Source organism: Triturus cristatus, chromosome 4_1 (assembly GCF_964204655.1).
Source record: "Triturus cristatus chromosome 4_1, aTriCri1.1, whole genome shotgun sequence".
Lineage (NCBI taxonomy): Eukaryota > Metazoa > Chordata > Amphibia > Caudata > Salamandridae > Triturus > Triturus cristatus.
In genome coordinates this window covers 790,392,648-790,415,374 of record NC_140585.1, presented here as the reverse complement: position 1 = coordinate 790,415,374, position 22,727 = coordinate 790,392,648, and the positions used below count along the sequence as shown (strand labels likewise).

General features: G+C 42.0%; 1 protein-coding gene and 1 long non-coding RNA gene across 5 annotated transcripts in view; one reads left to right on the top strand and one right to left on the bottom strand.

The window, feature by feature from the left end:
* The window catches only part of LOC146855537 (uncharacterized), a 174,939-nt gene that overhangs the window by 68,137 nt on the left and 84,075 nt on the right, over positions 1 to 22,727 (top strand). Inside the window, exon 2 of one of the 4 annotated variants that reach the window (XR_014981339.1) lies at positions 4,596 to 4,737. The exons of the other annotated variants lie outside the window; for them this stretch is intronic. This is a non-coding gene — a long non-coding RNA (uncharacterized LOC146855537). The remainder of the gene's footprint in view (positions 1 to 4,595; positions 4,738 to 22,727) is intronic. 4 annotated transcript variants of the gene reach the window in all.
* Positions 1 to 22,727, bottom strand: part of HAL (histidine ammonia-lyase) — a 269,994-nt gene that overhangs the window by 227,607 nt on the left and 19,660 nt on the right. The window lies entirely within an intron of this gene.

Genomic DNA, 22,727 nt, shown 5'->3' with positions numbered 1-22,727 from the left:
ATCATGTTTACATTAGATATACAGTACTTCTATCAGTCGGCCACAATCTTTCCACTCTTTCAACCACGCAGGCACTACTCTTGTACTTATGTAATCACTCAATAGTACTCATGCACTTTTGAAATCACCCAGCCACTACCTTTGCACTCCTGTAATCACTCAGGCAGTAGATTAGTACTTCTGTAATCACCCAGGTAGTACTCATGAACTTATGAAATCACTCGCTCATTTTCTATGTATTCCAGTAATCCTCCAGCTATTACCCCTCTAGTCATGTAATCACCCAGGCACTAGTTATGTACTACCTCTGCAGTCATGTAATCATGCAGTGTGTATCTATGCGCTCATGTAATAACCCACACACTACTCTTGCAGTCATAGAATCATGCAGGCTCTACTGTTGCACTCATCTATTCACATACGCAGTACATAATAACTCATCTATGCCTTCAGTTGCTATATATACACTTATCCGTGCTCTCAACGTCTATATCTGCACTCATGCAATTAGTCAGTCACTTTTCATATTCTCCTGCAATTACCTAGTGACTACCCCTGCACTCATACTCACCCAAACACTACCCATGGAGTTATGTAATCACTTAAGCAGATCTATTACAGGTCTCAGTTTCTAGGTTTCACTATATTCCAGAAATATTGTATACATATTTCATTTTTCTATGATGGTGATTTGAAAAGGTAGAGTCATATGTATGTTTGCTTGTAACAATATGGAGAGACTTATAGTTGAGTCATGTAATAGTCTGCTGCTTTATACTTGGCTAGGCCCAACACTCATGCAGTAAAAACATCCAAGTACTCGCCATGCAGTATTCCAATGATGCAGTCACTACATAGGCAGTGCTGTAATCACTCAGGCATTACTGCTGCAATGATGCAATCATCTAGGCACTATCTATGCACTCATGCAATCAGCAAGGTATCACCCATGCACTCTTTCAAACATGTAGCCACTACTCATGCACTTATATAAATCACCCAGACACTATTGTTTGCAGTCCTTCAATCATGGAGGCACTACCTTTGTACTCATGTATTCACTCAGCCAGTAGACGTGGTGTTATGAAATCACCCAGGCACTACCTTAGCACTCCTTTATAAACTTAGGCAGTACCTCAGTAGTCCTGTAATCAGCCAAGAAGTACCCATGCACTTATAAAATCACCTAGTCACTTCCTATGTAGTCATGTAAACCCCTAGATATTACCCCTGTAGTCATGCAATCACCAAGGTGTTACCTATGCATGTACTCCTTTAATTTCCCCAGACGTTACCCCTGTACTCATGCAATCACCAATGCATTAGGTATAAAGTGCTTCAATCAGCCAGCCACTACCTTTCCACTCTTCCAATCACACAGGCACTACTCTTGTAGTTATGTAATCACTCAGCAAGTACTCATGTATTTTTTAAAATCACCCAGTCACTATCTTTGCACTCCTGTAACCTCTCAGGTAGTATCTTAGTAGTTCAGTAATCTAACAGGCAGTTCTATTATATGTTTTAGTTTCTAAGTTTCACTATATTCCAGAAATATTGTATACATATTTCTTTTAGATATGATGTTGGTTTGAGAACGTAGAGACGTATTTATGCATGCTTCTAACAATTTGGAGAGACTTGTATCTCAGTGATGTAATAGTCTGCTGCTATATATTTTGCTAGGCCCAACACTTATGCAGTTATAAAAACAGCCAAGTACTACCAATGCACTCTTCTAATGATCCAGACACTACATATGCACTGTTGTAATCACTCAGGCATCAATACAACATTCATGCAATCACCCACGCAATACCTATACACTCATACAATCACCATGGTATTACCCATGCACTCATTCAATCATGTAGCCACTATTCATGCACTTATATAATCACCCAGCCACTACCGTTGCACTATTTCCATCACGGAGGTACTACACTTGCACTTTTTTTAATCACTCAACCAGCAGTCATGCTGCTAAGAAATCACTCCGGCACCACCTTTGTACTTCGTTATTCATGCAGGCACTATCTGAGTAGTCCTGCAATCAACCCAAGAAGTACCCAGTCCCTTATAAATTCACCCAGACACTTCCTATGTAGTCATGTATATCCCCAGATATTACCCCTGTAGTCATGCAATCACCCAGGCATTACCTATGTACTTCTTCATCCCCCAGATGTTACCTCTGTACTAATGCAATCACCAATGCAATCGGTATACAGTGCTTCATTCAGCCAGTCACTATCTTTCCACTCTTTCAGGCACTACTCTTGTACTTATGTAATCATTCAGCCAGCACTCATGCACTTATAAAACTACCCAGGCACTACTCCTGTAATCACTCAGGTAGTACCTTAGTACTTTTGTAATCACCCAGGCAGTACTCATGGACTTATAAAGTCACCCATTCACTTTCTATGTATTCCAGTAATCCCTCAGATATTACCCCTGCAGTTATGCAATCACCCAGGCACTAGTTATGTACTATCCCTGCAGTCATGCAGGCTGTACCTATGTTGATAAGAATTCACCCAGGCAGTATGTTAACACAACTTTAGTCACTCAGGCACTAACCAAGTAGACGCGGAACCACCCACGAAGTACTCATGCCCTTATAAAATCAAATCACCCAGGCATTACCCTTGCACTCCTGTAATCACTCAGGTAGTACTTCTGTAATCACCTAGGCAGTACTCAGAGTTCTAAAATATTGTATACATATTTCTTTAGATATGATGTTGGTTTCAAAACCAGACATATGTTTGCATACTTCTAAGAATATGGAGAGACTTGTATTTCAGTGATGTGTTAGTCTGCTGCTTTATATCTTGCGAGGTCCAACACTCATGCAGTTATAAAAACAGCCAAGTACTACCCATAGAGTCTTCTAATGATCCAGGCAGTACATATGCTCTATTGTAATCACTCCGGCATTACTGCTATACTCATGCAATCACCCCGGCAATACCTATACACTCATACAATCACCAAGGTATTACCCATGTACTCTTTAAATCATGTAGCCACTACTCATGCACTTATATAATCACCCAGCCACTACTGTTGCACTATTTAAATCACAGAGGTACTACCCTTGTACTTATATAATCACCCAGCCAGTAGTCATGCTGTTAAGAAATCAGTCAGGTACTACCTTTGCAATCCTTTATTCACCCAGGAACTACCCGAGTAGTCCTGCAATCCTCCAAGAAGTACCATTGCAGTTATAAAATCACCCACTCACTTCCTATGTAGTCAAGTAAATCCCCAGATATTACTCCTGTAGTCATGCAATCACCCAGGCGTTATCTATGTACTTCTTTAATCACCCAGATGTTACCCCTGTACTCATGCAACCACCAACGCATTAGGTATACAGTGCTTCATTCAGCCAGCTACTATATTTCCACTCTTTCAATCATGCAGGCACTACTCATGTAATCATTCAGCCAGTACTCGTACACTTATGAAAACGCCTAACTACTATCCATGCAGTCTTCCAATGATGTAGGCACTACATATGAACTACTGTAATCACTCAGGCATTACTGCTGCACTCATGCAATCACCAAAGTATTAACTATGCAGTATTTCAATCATGTATCCACTACTCATGCATTTATATAAATCACTCAGCCACTACCGTTGCACTCATGCAATTACCCAGTAATTTATCCCTGTAGTCATGGAATCACCTAGGCATTATTGCTGTAGTATACAATTACACAGGCATTACCAAAGCACTTCTTAAATCATCCAGCTAGTACATATGCACTTATGTACTGACCCAGGCACTACAGTTGCACTCTTCAAATCACCCAGGCACTAGGCCTGTACTCTTTGAATCACCCAACCAGTATCTATGCACTTATAAAATCACCCATGCACTCCTCCAATCACCCAGGCACTACTACTACACTCATACAACCTCACACATATTACTCATGCAATCAACCATACTTTACTTATGCACTCCATCAATCTCCTAGACATTACCCCTTCACTTATGCAATCACCCTGGCATTACCCATGCACTCTTGCAATTACTTAGACAGAACACATGGACTCTGTACCTCTTTTCTTTGTTTCTGCACTTCTTTTGTGTCTTTCTGCTTGTGTTGCTTCTTTCTGTACTTCTTTTTTAGGTCTTTCTGCATCCCAGTTTCCTCTTTCTGCATCCGCGTTACCTTTTTCTATACCTCAGTTCATTCTTTCTGCACTTTTTTTTGTTTTTTTCCTGTACGTCTTGCTTCTTTCTGTGCCTTTCATGCCTCTTTCTGCACCACTCCTCTTTTTTTGCACCCCTCTTGCCTCTTTCTACAACTCTGTTGCTTCTTTCTGCATTCCTCTAGCTTCTTTGTACACCTCTGTTGCTTCTTTTAGCACCCCTCATGTATCTTTCACACCGTCTTTGGTCTTTCTGCACCCCTCTTGCCTCTTTCTGGACCTTTGTCTGCAGTGTCTGACATACTTTTGGAATGCAATTAAAAATATTTTTCTATTTATATATGTGAATATTTGTATATCATTATTTTATTAATATTAAATGATTTAATGAGAGTATTTAAACTTTTCTTTCTTTTCAGATACTCACCATCACTATTAATAAAGATTGCGGATGGCAAGAAAAGATGAAAAGAAAAGAAAGAAAGGAGTACTATTTAAAAGAAACAGAAAAGGAGAAATCAGACAAAGTACAACATGTGACATTGAAGAAAAAGACTTCTGGTAAGGGAAGTAAAGAATTTGTTAAGAGTTTTAAAGAAGATTACAAATTTAGAAAATGGAGGAAAGAAAAGTAATACAACCATTCAGAAGGAAACCAAAAAAGGAGATATTAATGGAAAATCATGTTTTGGGAAAATAATCTATGATTAAAGAAGGATGAAACAGTATAAGGATATTAGGAAACGAATGTTTAAAAGTAGAGTACTGCAAAAGTTAATGAAAGATTGCAAGAAATATAAAGGAAGATGTGCATTTTACAAGAAAAAGTAACAGATTGAAAGTGTAGTTGAAAACGCTTTTGAATAGAAAAGAAGATTGTTTATATTAATTCTGAAAAGAATGACAACATTGAATAAGACAATGCATTTTATGAAGGAGAAAAGTAAAAGAAAAGGACTGGTCAATAGAATGAACTTTTGCAAATTTTTTTGGGTGACTGGAAGCACAGTTCTAGTACTGAACCTTTATTCAATGAAGAAAGCTATTTTCAACAAAATATATTAGTTCACGCAGTTGATACCAATGGTCGTTCTTATGAGGTTAAAAATGGTTGTCCAATTAAAAAAGAAAAGATGGTTCCTAGAAATGTAGAAGTAATAGCTGAAGAAGTTCAAGGGAGACGTTCACAAGCTCCAGTGTATAAGTGGGATTGTAGTAATATTTGAAGTATACAACAGGAATCTATTGATATTTTACAAAATTTCCTATGAGAGTATGGTGAAAAAAGTGTTGAACAGAAGATTAAGATGTTGCAAAGACTAGATCCTTGTAAAATGAGAAAATATACTGGCTCGTGTTTCTAGAAAAGTGTGTCAAAGTACTTTTCATCATTTGAGAATGTTAGCAGTACATCACTCAGAAACGCGGAAGTTAGTAAGAAGATTGTATTGTGTAAAGAGTCCTGCATTATGTTTAAGTGAAATAAACACTGCTCTTTTGCATGGTGCAGTATTGGATGTAAAAAAAGTTTGTGATGATATACAGTTTTGTTTCTTTGGTCCAGAAGAGGAGTGTAGAGAAAGTGAGTTTTTATAAGTGTAGGTGTTGAAGAAGAGGTAGAAGATAGTAGTACTCAGAAGTTTGCAGAAGAAATTACAAAGTTTAAGGTAGATTGTTGTGAAAAACCAAACTATGTTTGTATCTGTTGTCGACGTACTCACTATAGAAGTCAAACTAGGAAGGTTGATGTGTATTTAAAAAGTGAAAAGGAAAACAATGAAAAGTGGGAGCAATTTGGTGCTTATATATTGGTGAAAGGGTGTTTTGAGTTGGGTAGTGATCAACGCATTTGTTAATATTGTTACAGCAAACTAGAAGAGAATAAAATACCAGCTAGAGCTGTGCATAATAACCTAGAGTTGGTATGTATTCCTTCAGAACTAGTAGATTTAAATGCATATGAATCTATTCTTATTCAATCTGTGCACCCATTTCAGGCTATTGTTTGTATGGAGTCTAAAACAGGTAAGCTGCCTCCAACAGATTTACAAAGAGGTTTAAAGGAAGAGTTGTGTATTTACCTTTAGATTTTAAGAAAAATATTGAAACTGTTGGTGTCGAGAGAGAAGAAAGTAAACCTGTAGTTATTCTAGTTAATGGTGTACCAAAAAAAGAGTTGGAAAATACGGCAAGAGTTAGTAGATGTCACCAAACTTCAAAAAGCTACATTATATCTTATACAAAACAATATTTATTATAAAAATGTGGATGAAGAAGAAATATCTTTAGGAGATGATAGAGAAAATTAATTCAACTGGTCAAAACAAAAAAGTGGATGTCTCCAGGAGTGAAGAAATTTATGAACATTATAGTAAACACCCTTTACAGTCAAAAATAAGTGATTGGAATTACTATTGAATTATTCCAAATGAAGAAAGCAAAGGGAACTCCTATAAGTGTTTGGGAAAGAAGTTTAGAAGCCCGTTGTTTTCCACAGCTCTTCCCAGTCTGGAAAAGGTGGACGATATGATGAACAACCAGTGCAGATTCCAGCTTCAGAATATCGTACAGCAAGATTGTACTCAGAAGATTCAAGATTTCGACAATGTATTCCATATATATTTCATCTTCTGTTTGAAAGTGACTTGTCTGAACCTTCATATGCAGTGAACCACATCTTAAAAACAGGAGTTCCTCTTACACATGTTTCTACAAAGGAATTCGTGGACAAAGAACAACAAAAAGACGATCATTTATAATCTCAGTTGAGAATTTTGATGGCGTGTCAACGTGGTACTAATGAGTATTGGTATCATCGTCACGGAGACCTTAAATGTATGTTAAGGAACTTAGGAACCCCTATGTGGTTTGTTACGCTAAGCTGTGCTGAATACGCATGGGATGATTTACTTGAAATTCTACAAATAGCAAATTCAAATATTAAAAACATTGAATTGAAGACAGCTGGAGAACTGTGTTCCTTGGATCCTGTAAATGTGTGCAGATATTTTAATCATAGGTTTCAAGCTTTGAAGTCTTTTATCTGTAATAAAAATAACCCAACTCTTGGAGAAGTTATTGATTTCTTTTGGAGAAAGGAGTACTAAGCCAGAGGTGCTCCTCATATACATATGCTATTATGGATCAATGATGCACCTAGATTTGGAACCGATTCTGATGAGACGGTTTTATCTTTCATTGAAGACTAGGTTACCTGTGCTATTCCAAAAACAGGAGCAGAAAATACCTTAAGACAACAAGCTTTACGGTTTCAAAGTCATCGATGTGGGAAATATTGTCGACGGAAATACAAGTCAAAGGAAAAACTGTATGCAAAATGTCGTTTTGGATTCCCACATCCAGTATTTTCCAAAGGAAGAGTCAACAGTTTAATGTCAGCAGTGAGGTATACTATGACTCGAAAATCTCCAAAACATAATTACAATATAATAAGAAGTGAAGATTCAAAGTATATTAATGATTACAATCCAGTGATTTTGATAATGTGGAATGCAAATATGGATATCCAGTATGTTGCAGATAATTCAATTGCTGTTGCTCGCTATGTTACACCATATATACCAAAATCTGAAAAGACAGAGTTGAAAGAAATGTGGGAAGACATTTCACAAAAGAAGACTCTTAGTAACTGTTACGAAGAAGAACACGAAGCGCAGTAAGGTGAGGAGTCTTTTTTATTTGTTCCTTTCACCATCACAGGTTCCAGTCAGCTGGAGTCAGCTGTGGAATGTTCATCATGCTGCAGATTGGCATATTCCAAGAGTTGGAGGGAAGGGGGATGGCGGGGCAGACCAAGTACAGATAACACATCTCCTTTCATAGGGAAGGAAAGGAAGGGGAGGGAGAGGGGGTGAGCCAGGGAATAAAAAGCAGTGTCAGTTCAACCTGCAAAAGGTGGAAGTCTATGAATTACCCATGCGTGGAGTACATCCTTAGGAAGGAAAAACACAGTGGATAAAGGAAAAACAATAGAACACCAAAACGATAACCTTTATGTAGTACAATAGTCTTTTGTCCACTTAGGCGTGGACCTGGTTCTTTGGGATCTCCTAGGAGCAACACTATCCCGCTCGCCCCCTTGGGCATCAACATGAAGAACAATTCCTTGCCTATGAGGGACAATTCTGTCCATGCTCCAGGTTTGCCCATTAGCAATTTGAACTACATTTCTGTCCACTTAAGTTACCTTTATGGGTTCTGAAAATCTTGTAGCCTCCCTTCTAAGTGATTTAGGAAGGTCACCTTCTCTGAATGTACGAGATTCAGGTACAGGTTTTGTTACATCATACCTATTTTTGTACTTGGATTGATGATCAACTACTCTTTTGTTAATCTCGTCACGATTTACTACATAGGAGTTCGGTCTTCTCAAAGGGGAACCCCTGTGACTAGATTTGGGGTTGAACGATAGGCCCAAAATGTATCTTGCAAGGCATCTTTCGCCGAGATTCCTAAGATCTCCGCTCGCTGAAGACACTCTTTTACTAAATGGTTCATGCGTTCCACCAACCAATTAGCATGGGGACAATATAGAGCCGTTTTGTGATGAGTAATGCCCATTTCCAATAGAACATTTGTCATGTTTTCCGATGTAAATTGTACCCAGTTATCAGTTACCAGGATGTCCGGGATACCTTCATCGAAGAATACATCCCTCAGAAAGCTGATGAGTACCTTTGTGTCTATCTGGTGCACCACCCAACAAGTGTGATAGTCCACCATGACCAGTATGAAACGTTCATTTAAGGTTTTGAGGTTGAGGGGACCAATGATGTCGAGGGCTAGTTTGGACCATGGACGATCTGGCACTATCACCGGGGACAGAGGGGGTTTCCGGGCTTGATGTATTTTGTCAGAGCAGCTACACTCTAGACAGTTCCTTACCGTGTGCTCAGCCATTGCATCCATCCCCGGCCGCCAGTTGTCCAGTCTGATCTTGTTTTTAGTGAGGCTACACCCTAACTGACCGATATGGGCTAGGTCCACAATTTTCTGTCTGAATTTTACAGGTGGAACGATTTTATCGCCCCTACAAACCGTTCCCTCTTGAATACTTAATTCCAGTTTCACATCCCAGTAACTACTCAATGGTGTAGCAACCTCATTTTTCTCATTAGGCCAACCATTGACTAGAAGACTTTTCAGGGCCTTTATTTCCTCATCTGTATGTAAGCACTCGTCTCATTCCTCTTTATTAAGGCAAGTCAGTTTAAGCATTATTTCATCAGATTCAACCAAAGTTGCACAATCATCAACCTCAGACAGATAGAAAATCAGCTACAACATTTTTTTGTACCTGGCATATATTGGACAGTGAAATTGTACCCCTCCAGTCCCAGGATCCATCTTCGATCCTCGGTGTGGTATTTGCTGACCCTTTTGTGGTGAATGCATACATGAGAGGCTTGTGAAGTGAAGGGAATACCCCATAAGAAGAAACGGAAATGTTTGATGGCCCCAGGCACAAGCGAGTGCCTCTTTCTCCACCACGGAGTAATTGGCTTCCGTTCATTTAAGGGCTCGAGAAGCAAAGGCAACCACCTGCTCATTGCCGTTGACAACCTGGGTGAGACTGGCACCCAAACCTTTATTACTGGTGTCAGTGCATAGAACAGTGGTTTTGGTGGGATCAAATCTGCCCAACAATGGGGCGGATTCAATGCTCTCCTTCACTGTGATGAATGCCACCTGACAATCTTTGTTCCACACAAAAGGGGTCCTCGCTTTGAGTAATATCCTCAAATGCTCCTCAATACTGGCATAATTACGGACAAACTTAGCATAATACTCGGATAAACCCAAGATTGATTTCAGGTCTTCAACACACGTTGGGGCAGCAGTATTCTGAATGGCATCAACAAGGTCAACCTTGGGCGTTATTCCGTCTTTAGAAATAGTGTGACCTAGGTATTCTACCGATCCCTCCCCTATGTGACACTTGTCCGTCTTCAAGGTCAGGCCTGCTGCCTCAAGTTTGGCCAACATACTCCTCAGAATGGTATTATACTCTTCCAAATCTTTCCCATAAAGAAGAATATCGTCCTGAAAGCATAGGGTACATGGGAGATCCTTCAGTACATGTTGCATGATCCTCTGGAAGGCAGCGGCTGCTGAAGCCAACCCAAAGGGCATGCGAATGTACTGGAATGCCCCAAGAGGAGTTATGAACGAGGTTAAGTGGCGGGAGTCAGGGTGCAGCTCTACCTGGTGTTAGGCTGAAGAGAGACCTAGCACACTGAAACAACTTGCACCTTTGATAAGGGTAAGAACCTCATGTACACGGGGCAAGTGATGCCTGTCCACCCAGATGTTTTTGTTTAAATCCCTCAGGTCAACACAATCTGATCTCCTCGCTGGACGCTTTGTTGGTAAGAACGATGGGGGCCAACCACTGTGAGCTTTCTATGGGTGACAAAAGACAAAAGTCGGTCTAACTCAGCTTTGAGGGGTGTTAGCATCATGTGTGGTATGGGCCGGACTTTGTGAGCCACTGGTCTAGCATTGGTTTTGATGGACTGTTGGTAGTTTTTCAGTAGCCCTAACTGATCAGTAAAGACTTTAGGGAAATCATTACAAACCTCTGTGACCCCTACTGACAGATCCACTAAGAGAACTTGGTCGGGACTATTTGGGTCTAACTTGATACCCGGTTCTCTTTGGTGTTTCCACCCCAACAAGCTGGATCCCGTCTGCGTCATGTAGATTTTACCAACAGTACTCCTTCCTTTGAATCCTATGTTCATGGTAGTCTTACCTATCAAGGGTATGGGGTCACCATTATAACCCCCTGGATGAATGTCAGGAGGCTGCATGTCTTGTTGCCACGAGGGGAACAGTTTAGTAAACATCTCAGCTTCCACCAAAGTATAGTGTGAGCAAGAATCTGCAAAGACGGTCACCTCTCTCTTATCCAAAGCGATAGTACAAGAAGGGAAATGAGTAGTTTTATCAGAGCGTTGCAGTTGAAACACGTTTGGTTTCTTGGGGAGGCTCTTGTTCAATGGACAGTACAGCTTTGGAACGTTGATCTCTACAGACCCTGGCCAGGTGACCCCTTTTTCCACATTTGTGACACATGAGTGATCTGGCTTGCCACCCTACATAGTTAGGCAGATGAATGAGGCTCCCACATCTGTAACATTTGAGCTTGGTGCCCACGGGTAGAACATTGGGTACCTTACTCTTTTTGCTGATCTCTTGTTTACTTATCGCATTAACATCTGCGTGTTTGTCCCCATCTTCCTTCATTGCTACCATGCAATCTGCAGTGTGCTCAATTCCAACTGCTAGCTCTATAGCCTGTTTAAGATCTGGGTTGGCCACTAAGAGCCTCTGCTGTATGTTAGTGTTCTTGGTGCATCTGACCAACTGATCTCTAATGAGGGAATCTTGTAAGGCTTCAAACTCACACGTGTTTACCAGACCCTTTAAAGCCGCCACATACGATATAACTTTTCCATTCTTGCCCTGTACCCTAGAAAACATCTTGTGTTTTACAACATTAATGTTTTTGCCAAAATGCTTTTCTAGTCTGTTAACTACGACTAAGTACACATTGTCATCGCTATCTTCATCCGCTTCTGCAGATGCTGAAATGTTATTGTAGGTTTTGCGGCCTTCAACCCCTAAGTTATGAAGTAGGGTATGTAGTTTACGCAGGGATGAGAATCTCTCCCTACCAATTGCGATTAGGTATGACTCCATCAGTCCAAACCATTGTCTCCACGGTAAAAGGGGCTCCCCCACTTCATTGAGGAAAGGGGGTGGTTGAGACATATTTGTAGCGGCCATATTTATCTATGCCTTGCCAGTGCTACGTAAGTGGGAGGGCAATGTGGAGAAAAAAACAACAACAAAAAAACCAATCAAGAACACTGGATTGACCACTGCGGAGACTGGCTCCTACACAGTGATGATATGCAAGCACAGGCTGTGCCCGTCAGCATGAGGTGGAAGCAGTGCTGAGGGATGGACTCCGCAGTGAAAAACTCTTCTTACGAAGCTCTGCCTGTCAGCGTGAGGCAGGCGGCTAATAGCGGTGTAAAACAAGATTTGAAAAGCCAGATAAAGAGCAGTGTCAGCTGTGCCTGTCAGCGTGTATAAAGCAGAAACAGGCGTGCAGAGAATGCTGGACGATGAAGATGCCAAAGGGTTAAGGTCACCCGCCTCCTCACCCAGGAACGCCTAAGGAGGCCGTCCCTATGCTGCTCTGCCTCAGGAAGCTGATGTGGTGGAAGACGGAAGACAGCGGAGCAATGGAGGAAGGAGCGCCGGAGCCTGCCGATCTTGTGAAGAGGCGACGCTCCAGGAGGAGACCCTTTTCTTTGTCAGCGACGGTAAACTTGGACTCTGCAGCGTACTGTGCTGCGGAGAACAGCCTCCTCACGCTGCGATGCTAGCACGGTAATGGCACCTCAAGGGGAGACTGGCTTCCACACCCTGAAGCAGTCTGCCTCAGTTTGCCTCAGTAAACGTTCCACAACGGCGGTGCGCTCTCTTTCACAAATACGGCACAAGGCAAGGATAGTCACACCCCGCAGACAATGGCACCTCAAAGGGAGACCGGCTTCCACACACCACAGCAGTTTACCTCAGTTTGCCTCGGTGAATGCTCCCCAACGGCGGTGCACTCTCCTTCTCAAACAGCGGCACAAGGCAAGGACAATCACACCCCGCAGGCAACAGTCCCAAAAACTAAAAATTTTGCCGGTGCTTCACTTCACTTTGAAAATGTGATATATGTCCCCACAACTGCAGCGGGCCAGCAATCCTCCAGGACCCTCTCACAGCAATAGGCACTGATGCACAACTGAAAAGTGCCTCCTCGGTAACGAGTCCAGCAAGTACAAGGACTCTGAAATACCAGCAGCAATCCGGATACAATCAACAGCCCAAGCGACAGCAGTAACTTGAGGTAAGATAAGTACTCACTATGTTTTTCTGTATCAGGGTTGTATGCATCAGCTGTCACTGGATTACGTATTGGGGGTGATGGTGAACCGTCCCTACACGGTTGTTCGTCGCCAGTGTTACGAAGAAGAAAACGAAGCGCAGTAAGGTGAAGAGTCTTCTTTATTCGTTCCTTTCACCATCACAGGTTCCAGTCAGCTGGAGTCAGCTGTGGAATGTTTATCAAGCTACAGATTGGCATATACCAAGAGGTGGAGGGAAGGGGGGCGGCGGGGCATACCAAATACAGAAAACAATCGGCTAAATCAGCTCTGAAGGCACTGCATTGGCTACCCATCGCAGAACGCATAATGTTCAAAACACTTTGCATTGCACACAAAACCCTCTGGGGAACTGGTCCAAAAATCAACCGCTCTTTGATGTCCTTTCACCAGCCCTCTCGCAGCCAGAGATCGGCCAACCTATTCCAAGCGAAGGTTCCTAAAATCTTGAGAGTACGTTTGGGCGGGCCTATGTTCTCATACAATGCATCCATTCTATGGAACACGCTTCCGATCCAGCTTAGATCAACGACTCACGACTTTGCATTCAGGAAGCAATTACAAACTTGGCTCTTCCAGAAACTGCCTCGAGACTGGAAATTCTTGTGGTTGCAACTAGCGCTGGGATGCCTAAGGGTAGCCATGCGCGTTATCAAGATTGAATTAATAATAATAATAATAACACTAACAAATTGTACAGCTTTAGTTTGAAGAATACTTTCCCATCGAGAGATTGGATTGTACGAATGTTCTTATCGGTTGACATCTGCAAGTTTATATTCAAAGTCAAGAGGAATCATTCGGGTAAATCTAGGTCTTGCTGCAACATGGAATCGAGTATTGAAATCTGTACAAGAAATTGAATACTTCGCATTAAATGAACCGGATAGTACAGATATTGTTAAAACAAACATGTTGGATACGTACTATCCTAAAAGAAGTCCATATCTGGAAAACATATGTCTCTATGAAGTACTGCAATATTACAGCTTTAAGAGAAATGGTACAGAAAATATAAATGAAGAAAAATATGCAGTAATTGGATGTGATGGATGTTTGGTCAAACATACCAAAGGAAATCTTATTAAACACAGGAAACTCATTTGTGATACTGCAGATAAAAGGGTATTTTTCTATTTAGCACTTCTGCAACTCTTCAAGCCTTGGCATACTGAAATGGACTTACTTGGAGATTTTGAGTGCTATGAAGATTCTTTTAATGCATGTAAAGATAGCATTGAATGCACAGTTTTTCCAAATTATCTGCAAATGTTGAATGAAGAGATTGAACAAGAAACTAGTATTGCAGCTGAAATTGCTAAGAGACAGTTCTCAGGATAGTCAACGTTCTGCTCCACTGAGTCAAGATCCACTAGGACAACCAGTTCTTGAAAATGAAGCAGCAATAGCCATGAGTGAAGCAGAAACGGCAATGCAACAAGCACAGCACGATATTATGGAGTAGGGAAACTTGGAAGAACAACTAAATATTGAACAGAAAGAAATATATCAGCAAGTTACACAACAGATCGAGCATGGTTTACATCATGAAAAAAAAAAAAAAAAAAAAAAAAAAAAGGAGCGCAACTGCACATAATTTAAACCTATTCTAATGTATATCAGTGGTCAAGCTGGTACAGGAAAAAGTTTCTCAAAGTTTTGACCAGTTATCTACAGAACACCACTGAATCACATTTATCTTGTTTTGTAACCGCTCCAACTGGATTAGCAGCACACAACATTAAAGGGACTACATTACATTGTTTACTGATGCTACCAGTTGAACAAGAAAATAAGTTGGAATATCACAAGTTATCTGGAGAAGCTTGTTATGAGGTTTCAAGAGTACTAAAGAAAACTTCTGATAATTGATGAGGTGAGCACGGTCTCAAACGTAATGCTTGGCTTTGTACATTTAAGAATGCAACAGATTTTAAAAACAGATTATGATGTTTTATTTGGAGGAAAACATGTAATTGTATTCAGCGATCTATTACAACTTACTCCTGTGAAAGGGCAACCAGTTTTTAAAGCACTTGTCCATGAAGACACCAGGAAATCTTTGGGAAGTATTGGAAATGTGAACATTTGGTCTCTTTTTGAGTATAAAGAACTTATTAGGAATATGAAACAAGCAAGTGATAAACATTATGGAAACATTCTTCAAGATATTAGAATTAGTATCTTGACAAAAGATGGTAAAGAAGCTTTACAAAGTCGACTACTAATAAACTTGTTTCAAAAATGAAAATATTGCACCTGAAATAATGTACAAAACAATTGGAGAAAAGAAGTCTGTAGTTGGTCTAATGCCAACACTACAAGAGTGTTCTACATTCAATCAAGAACTTTTGAAATTGGAGAAACAACCAATAGGGAAATTGGAAGCCATTGATAAAATGGAACATGAAGGAGTTACTATTCTTCTGTCAGAGAAATTACAATCAAAATTAGATTCTTTGGAAAAATCTGTATCCAAGACTGCTGGTTTGGAAAAGACTTTATAAGTATGTGTTAACGGTCGAGAAATATTACGGCGTAATTTAGATGTTGAATAATTTAGTGAATGAAGCAATGGGAAAAGTTGTTGATTATGTACATTTTTAGAACAGAAATGGAATTGAGTTTTTGAAGATTAAATTTGATCAGATTGAAGAGGTAAAATAGATTGGACGTTCTGCTGTTTGTTTTTTGCTGGTTAAAGATTTGTATGTTCATAGAAAACAGTTTCCTCTTTCTTTAGCATATGTGGTGACCATTCATAAATCTCAAGGTTTAAGTGTAGACAGTGCTTTGATAAATATCGGAAGTACAGTTTTTAAAGAGGGTATGGCATATGTTGCATTGTCTCGAGTAAGAACATTATATGTATTGTATTTTATTGATTTTGATGAGAAAAAGGTTAGTGCAGATGCAAATTGTGTAAGAGAGTATAATCGGTTAAGAAGACTGTATGCTCCTAACTTAGGTGGATATCCCATATATGAAAAACATGTTGTATGTCAAAAATGAAAATATGAGAAACACTCTAGTTAGGTTGGAAAGAAGAAAACAATTCAAGAGAATGTTCAGGCTGTAAACAAAATAAAAATGGACACTGTTGATGATCTTGTAGGATACCAGTTAGAAAATAGTTCAGGTATCAACTGCTATGCTAATGTAATTGTGAACGTCGTGTTTTTTCTAGAAAATCATCATCAAAGTACGGAAAAAAAAAAAAAGAAAAAAAAAAAAAAAAAAAAAGAGAAAAAAGATTCTGTTCATTGTTACATTATATTTTTGAAAAGTTTAAAACTGATAAAACTAAAATCCATACTGCTTCTGGCATTCGGCATCTTCTGGATATATGTTCTGGTTCTTCACAATTTACACCTAATGAACAACAAGCTGCTCAAGAATTTTTTATGTTTATGCTTGCAGTATTGGAAGATGAAGAAATACAAATTAAAAATCTGTTTGACTACGTTACAGATGGAATCATAAATGTGAAGCCTCGTCATTTTCTTCTATCACTGAAATAGACACTGAATGATTCATATATTTGAAAATACCAGATTGCAAAACAGCGTCTTAATAAATTTGTAAAATCAGCTAATAAAGATATGAAATGTACTCACTGCAAATCAGAAATGTTGTCAACATTATTTATAGAAAGATTTAGACAATATGTCATTTTAATGCTTCAATGTTGTACAGCAGATGGAAGAAAATTGGAAACCAATATTAAAAATGTTGTGGAAAGTCAAGTGTCAATTTCAGGAAGAACTTTTAAAGCAGTGGCTATTATTTTCCATGATGGACCTAGTACAACATCTGGCCACTATACTGTGTATTTAAGATGCAATAAAGGATGGACACATTGTAATGATGCCCATTTGGAATTAAAATGTCGGTTGCCTTACGAATTCCCAAATTCATATCTGATCTTTTTGATGCCAAAGTTTTGAAAACATCATTTGGCCTATTGGGAAGATGTAAACATGAATTAACGAGTTTATTTTTCATATTTTGAATGTAAATGATTTCGGAAACATCATTCGGCCTATTGGGAAGATGTGAACAATTTGTGTTTGCATTTGAGATGTCATCAGTGATGCCATCAGTGATGTCACTGACCAGGTCATGAATGATGTAATATGTGACGTCATCAGCAGTGCATTGCAGAGGCGCGAGTTATAGTTAGTTGTGCTAACTATAACAGCCAAATTTCTCTGGTTTTGTACAAGTAAAATGTCCAACTAACTTTACCGTCCCGGAAACCTATGTTTTTTTCAGTGAATTAATATATATATACTCACATATACTCATACTTAAAAACAACATTGGGAAACACAAGGTTTTGTGTATGGTTTTGTATTTATGTCATGTATTTATCTTTTCAGTAACATACACAACTGTCTACACAGAAAATGACAAGCCAAGTATTTATTTGTAATTTCACTTATCACATCAAATCACATAGATTCCCTTGAAGATTTGGGAATTAACCAGGAAACGGAGTGTCACACACCTGGGATCGCTAGTCCTTGTTTTGTGGTTATAGTTTGACATTTACAGGGAGGATCTAAAATGAGCAGTACCCCTCTCCTCTTCTTTTTATTAATATTGCTCATGATACCATAAATAAGACAATAGTTACGTAGCATGTGGTAAAGTTGTAATTCACAATACATTGGCATGCATTCGAGGGCGCAAGCGGGGGCATTTAAATGTTGAAATCATGACTCTGATTCTTCCCCCAATGCCCTGTATTTCTGCCAAGGCCCCCAGACTTTCTTCAATTTCTTAGTGCAGCCTCTACTCTTATAGATAGTTTCCTCGGCTCTCTGGCACCAATCTAGGTCTCGCATCCATTGGTCCCACTGCGGAGGTGCCTGCGACCCCCAACCACTGGCTAAGTTCCTCTTTGCCACCCCGGCTGCCAATGCCAGCCAGATCTCATATCTACAAAAGGGGGTGAACTGGGGTGGCAGAGTGGGCTAAAGAACGGTGATGAATCAAACCCAGATCTGTTGACTGGGTGAGAGTGTTTGATTGGTTCTGATGCTCCGTCCATCACCACCCCCTTTTGTACCGCTAGATCTCATATCTAGACCAATCAGTGTCATCCTTGATCATTAGCAGCAACCACCTGGGCTCCAGAGGGACCGGTGGACCCACCACCATGGACATCGTGGCCGCTACCTTGGTCCAGAATGGCACTATCTCAGGGCATCCCCATAGTATTTGGTAGAAGGTGCCTTCCCCAACATCCTTGTGCACAGAGGGCAGACTGACTTCTTCCCCAGGCATACAGGTGGGTGGGGGGTAGTATACTCGGTGTAAAATCTTAAGCTGCACTAAACGGAACCTAAAGCGAATTGCAATCTTGCGCGGGCTCTGCAGAGCATCCTGCCAGTCTTTGTCTTCCAGGGCACCTATGTCTCCCACCCACCATGCTTGCAGCGACTCCAGTGGATTGGGCATGGTATTTATGAGTTTACGGTATATGGTGGAAGTGGGTTTCTCAAGTATAGGATCAAGGAGTAGCCTATCCTCCATGGGAGAGTACTCCGGTATTGATGTGTTGCTATGTATGTGTGAGCGCAGGGCATGGATAAGGCGTATATAGTGGTAGTGCTGCGAGTCGTGAAGGTCGTACTCTTTTTGGAGGTAGGTGAACGATCGGGAGCATCCTCCCTCCAGACGTCTCCCAGATACTCAATACCTAGGAGTTTCCATCCCTTGAAACTGGTCAGTCGGGTCACTTCCGTTAGCCGGTCTCCAAACCATAAAGGGGTCCTACCTGTCAGGGAGCCCAACCACCCCAGGAACTTATTTGCCTCCCTCCAGCACTGAACAACCACCCCTGTGAGGGACGGCTTCCGGGCATAGAGCAATGGCTTGCAGTTTCCCCCCGTCCAGAAGGGCCAGCCCCCCCATCATACACCCCTCTCGTCAGCTTGTGCAACGCTATCCTTGGGCTGCCACCCATCCCAACGCAATGTCCGCATGTAAAATTCATGTGAATACCCTGGGCGGAACTAGACACGGTGTATTTTGTAGAATGTAGAGAAGTCGCGGCAGCGCCAGCATTTTAAACATAGCGGCTCGGCCCTTGAGAGAGAGAGGAAGCGACCTCCAGTGGCTCACATCAGTCCCAAGGCGTATCAATTGCGGCTCCAGATTCCTGGCAAAGAACTCCACCCTATCCCTGGTGATATATACCCCCAGGTACTTGAACCCGCCCATTACAATTGAAGCGGGACACCTAGTTGGAATTCACGGGGGGGGGGGGGACCCGAGAGCGGGTAAATCAATGACTTCGCCCAATTAATCTTATAGCCAGAGTAACTACCGAATAATTCAAAAAGGTGTAGTGTCTGCGCTATTGAGTGGTATGGTCTGGCCATATATAGCATGATATCGTCGGCGTAAAAGGAGATACGCTCTTCCCACTCATCAGTCAGTGCCAAGCCCCAGAATGATCTGTCCCTCCGGATCCAATGAGCCAACGGCTCTAGAGCCAAGGCGAACGGGAGGGGGGAGGGGGGGGGACAGATGGCACCCCTGTCTGGTGCCCCTCCGTAGAGGAAAGACTCTGGACACCGCGCCGTTGACTCTCACCCTTGCTACCGGCTGCTCGTATAAGAGTCGCACCCAGCTGCAGAAAATCGGGCCGAAGCCCAGCCGTTGGAGTACCATGAACAGATAGGGCAACTCGATGCTGTCGAATGCCATTGAGGTGTCCAGCGCCATCACTGCTGTTTGGTTTTCCCCCACATCCTCTGTCATATAGAGTACTCCATACAGCCGATTTAGGTTGTGGCGGGGGCTCCTGCGCGGAATGAACCCTGACTGGTCAACCTGCATGATATCAGGCAAAACCGATAGCAATCTGTCAGCCAAGGCCTTAGCCAAAACCTTGGCTTCAACATTGATAAGCGAAATTGGCCGGTAGGAGGAACATTGATCCGCCGGCTTCCCCACTTTGTGAATAACCACAATCGTGGCCTCCCGTTGGTCAGGTGGAAGCCTCCCCACTTTCTGTGCTTCCGAGAACATCTGAAGGAGGGCATCAATGATGACATTTGCCTGTCGCTTATAAATTTCCACAGGGAGCCCATTTGGTCCCTGCGCTTTTCCGGACTGGAGAGAATTAAGGGCTTTTCCTATTTCCTCCCCAGTGAAGTCTACCTCAAGACTGTCTCTCTGTTCCTGAGACAATGTGGGCAATGCAAAGTCTTGTAGGAACTCTGCACAGTCTTGTTCAGTCCTGGTACAAACCGGGGTGTAGACCCCTTCAAAGTAGGACGCAAAAGCTTCCGCTATATCCATGCTGTTGGAGGCCAGTAAGCCTGCCCCTTCGCGTACCGCGGCTACCCATGAACGCTCCCTATCCCGACGCTCTAGCCACGCCAGCAACTTCAGAGCCTTGTCTCCCATGTCATAGATCCGATGTTGCATGGCGAGGGAGTAAGCTCGCACCTCGCTCTCGGCCAAAGCCCGGAGCTCCTTTTGCTTAAGAGCCAGGGTGTGACGGAGATCTGCCGAGGACTCTGTAACGACCTCCCGTTCGAGCCTCTCTATGTCGCTCTCCAACGGTCTAGCCTGCAAGGACTCCTCCTTCTTTGGGCTCAAATCAGAGCCTAGGCCTGCCCTCTCAGAACTGCCTTGTAGGCTTCCCATAGAGTGATGTGGGACTCAACCGACCCCCGATTCTTTTCAAAATATAGCTGAGAGCCCTCCCGGAGTTTATCTCCTATGGTTTCATCCCGGAGGCGCCAGGGATCTATCCTTGGAAAAGACGCTCTAGATATCACCGGGCCCTTAAGAATGCTGCTACGGGGGAATGGTCATAAATACCCCGGGCGAGGATGTGCAGCTCTGCAAAGTTGCCCAGCTGATCAGTACGCTTAAAGAGATGGTCCAGCCTAGAGAAGGACCCATGTCTGGCCAAATAGAACATATACTGTCGGTGCGAAGGGTATTGTGTGCGCCACAGATCACTAAGCCCCAGGGCCGTGGTGAAGTCTCATAGTCCGCTTTCTCCCCTGGATCCCCGCCCCGCGCCCGATCGGTCCCAGTCCGCGTCCATCACCGCATTGGTGTCCCCATCCATCAGAAAGACTCCCCAGGGAAGGTCTGCCAAAAAGGAACCCAGTCATGTAAAAGTCAAAGAGTGTAGACCTGGCGGGATGTAGCAGGAGCACAGAACTATGGTACGCCACTCCCACTTGCCCGCCACTGCGGCCAGACAGCCCGTATCCTCAGTCCATGTGCCCGAGATTACAATAGGTAGGGTGTTGTGAATTAGAATACCAACCCCCCTAGAACCAGACGTGAACCCCGAGTGGGCCACCATTTTATAGCCAAAGCGGTCATTGCCTTACAGGTGCGTCTCCTGAAGGAGAACCACATCTGGGGAGTGCCTTTTCAAGTGCTGGAGTACCAATGAGCGTTTGATCTTGTTGCCCCACCCATTCACGTTCCATTTTTTAACCTGTGTCTGATCACCCATCTATGTCGTGAAGCCTCCTCCTCCCCGGATAATCCCGGTCCCCTTGTGTCACATCAAACGAAGTCTCACATGCAAAAGAATTAGGCTGGTACTGAGCTGAACATACCCACCCCCAAAAATCTACCCCCATCCCCCCAACCAACTCCCTCTCCTCTTTTTTTTGTGTATAATTATAATGAGAATAATCCCGTCCCTGGTGCAGTGCCAAGCGATCCACAACCAGTTTTCCCCAAAGGCTTTATCTTCCAAAAATAATCTAGGAGCATTAGTGATGATCAGACCTGTCGGAGCGCAGTTACCTCAAAGGTGTTCAGTCAGATTAGCTCCAAGTTGTTAGAGTAAGAGTTTGTGTCCCCTTAAGTGCTAACAATTTTGTCCAGTCATCTGACTGGGTCGTGTTAAGTGTACCAGTGGTGTCTAACAGGCTAGTGGCCATGAGTATATCCAGGACCATTGAGTCATTGAAAGCAAGTCCAGTAAAAGACGCCATAACGCAAGTATATTTCAACACATACAAGAGTCAAGTGAATAAAAAAAATGGAGTGAAAAATAATCAATAAAAGAGAAAGAACGTCTAAATAATATATATATATATATACACATACATATACACACACACACATACACATACACACACGTACATATACATATAATGTCTTCCTTTCTTTCCAGCCCACAACCGTAGCTGTCTAATTCAACATAAAACAAGGAAAGGGCCGAGGGGAGTTTAAAGAAGAGTTCAGGTTGTATCCCTTAAAAATGAATTCAAAACACAATTGAAACACTGGGTCTAAAGGAGAGAGAAGAGAAGCTAATGATAATGGGGTATCCCTTTTATAGGACGCTTCCCTCACCCACCCGAAGGTGGCATGCTTCATTATAGGGCAACCTCCTCACACTCGGACGTAGTCAGAGTGCTTGCTACAACCCCCTCTCTGAGAGGGAGGAGTTCAGGGATATTTTTATTCGATTTGGAAGAGGTATACTAATACCCTATGGAAACCGGTGTGATGACGGATAGGAAAAAATAAATGTGAATTAAAACTAGTTGCGAGGTATGCACATTATTTATTCAGGCA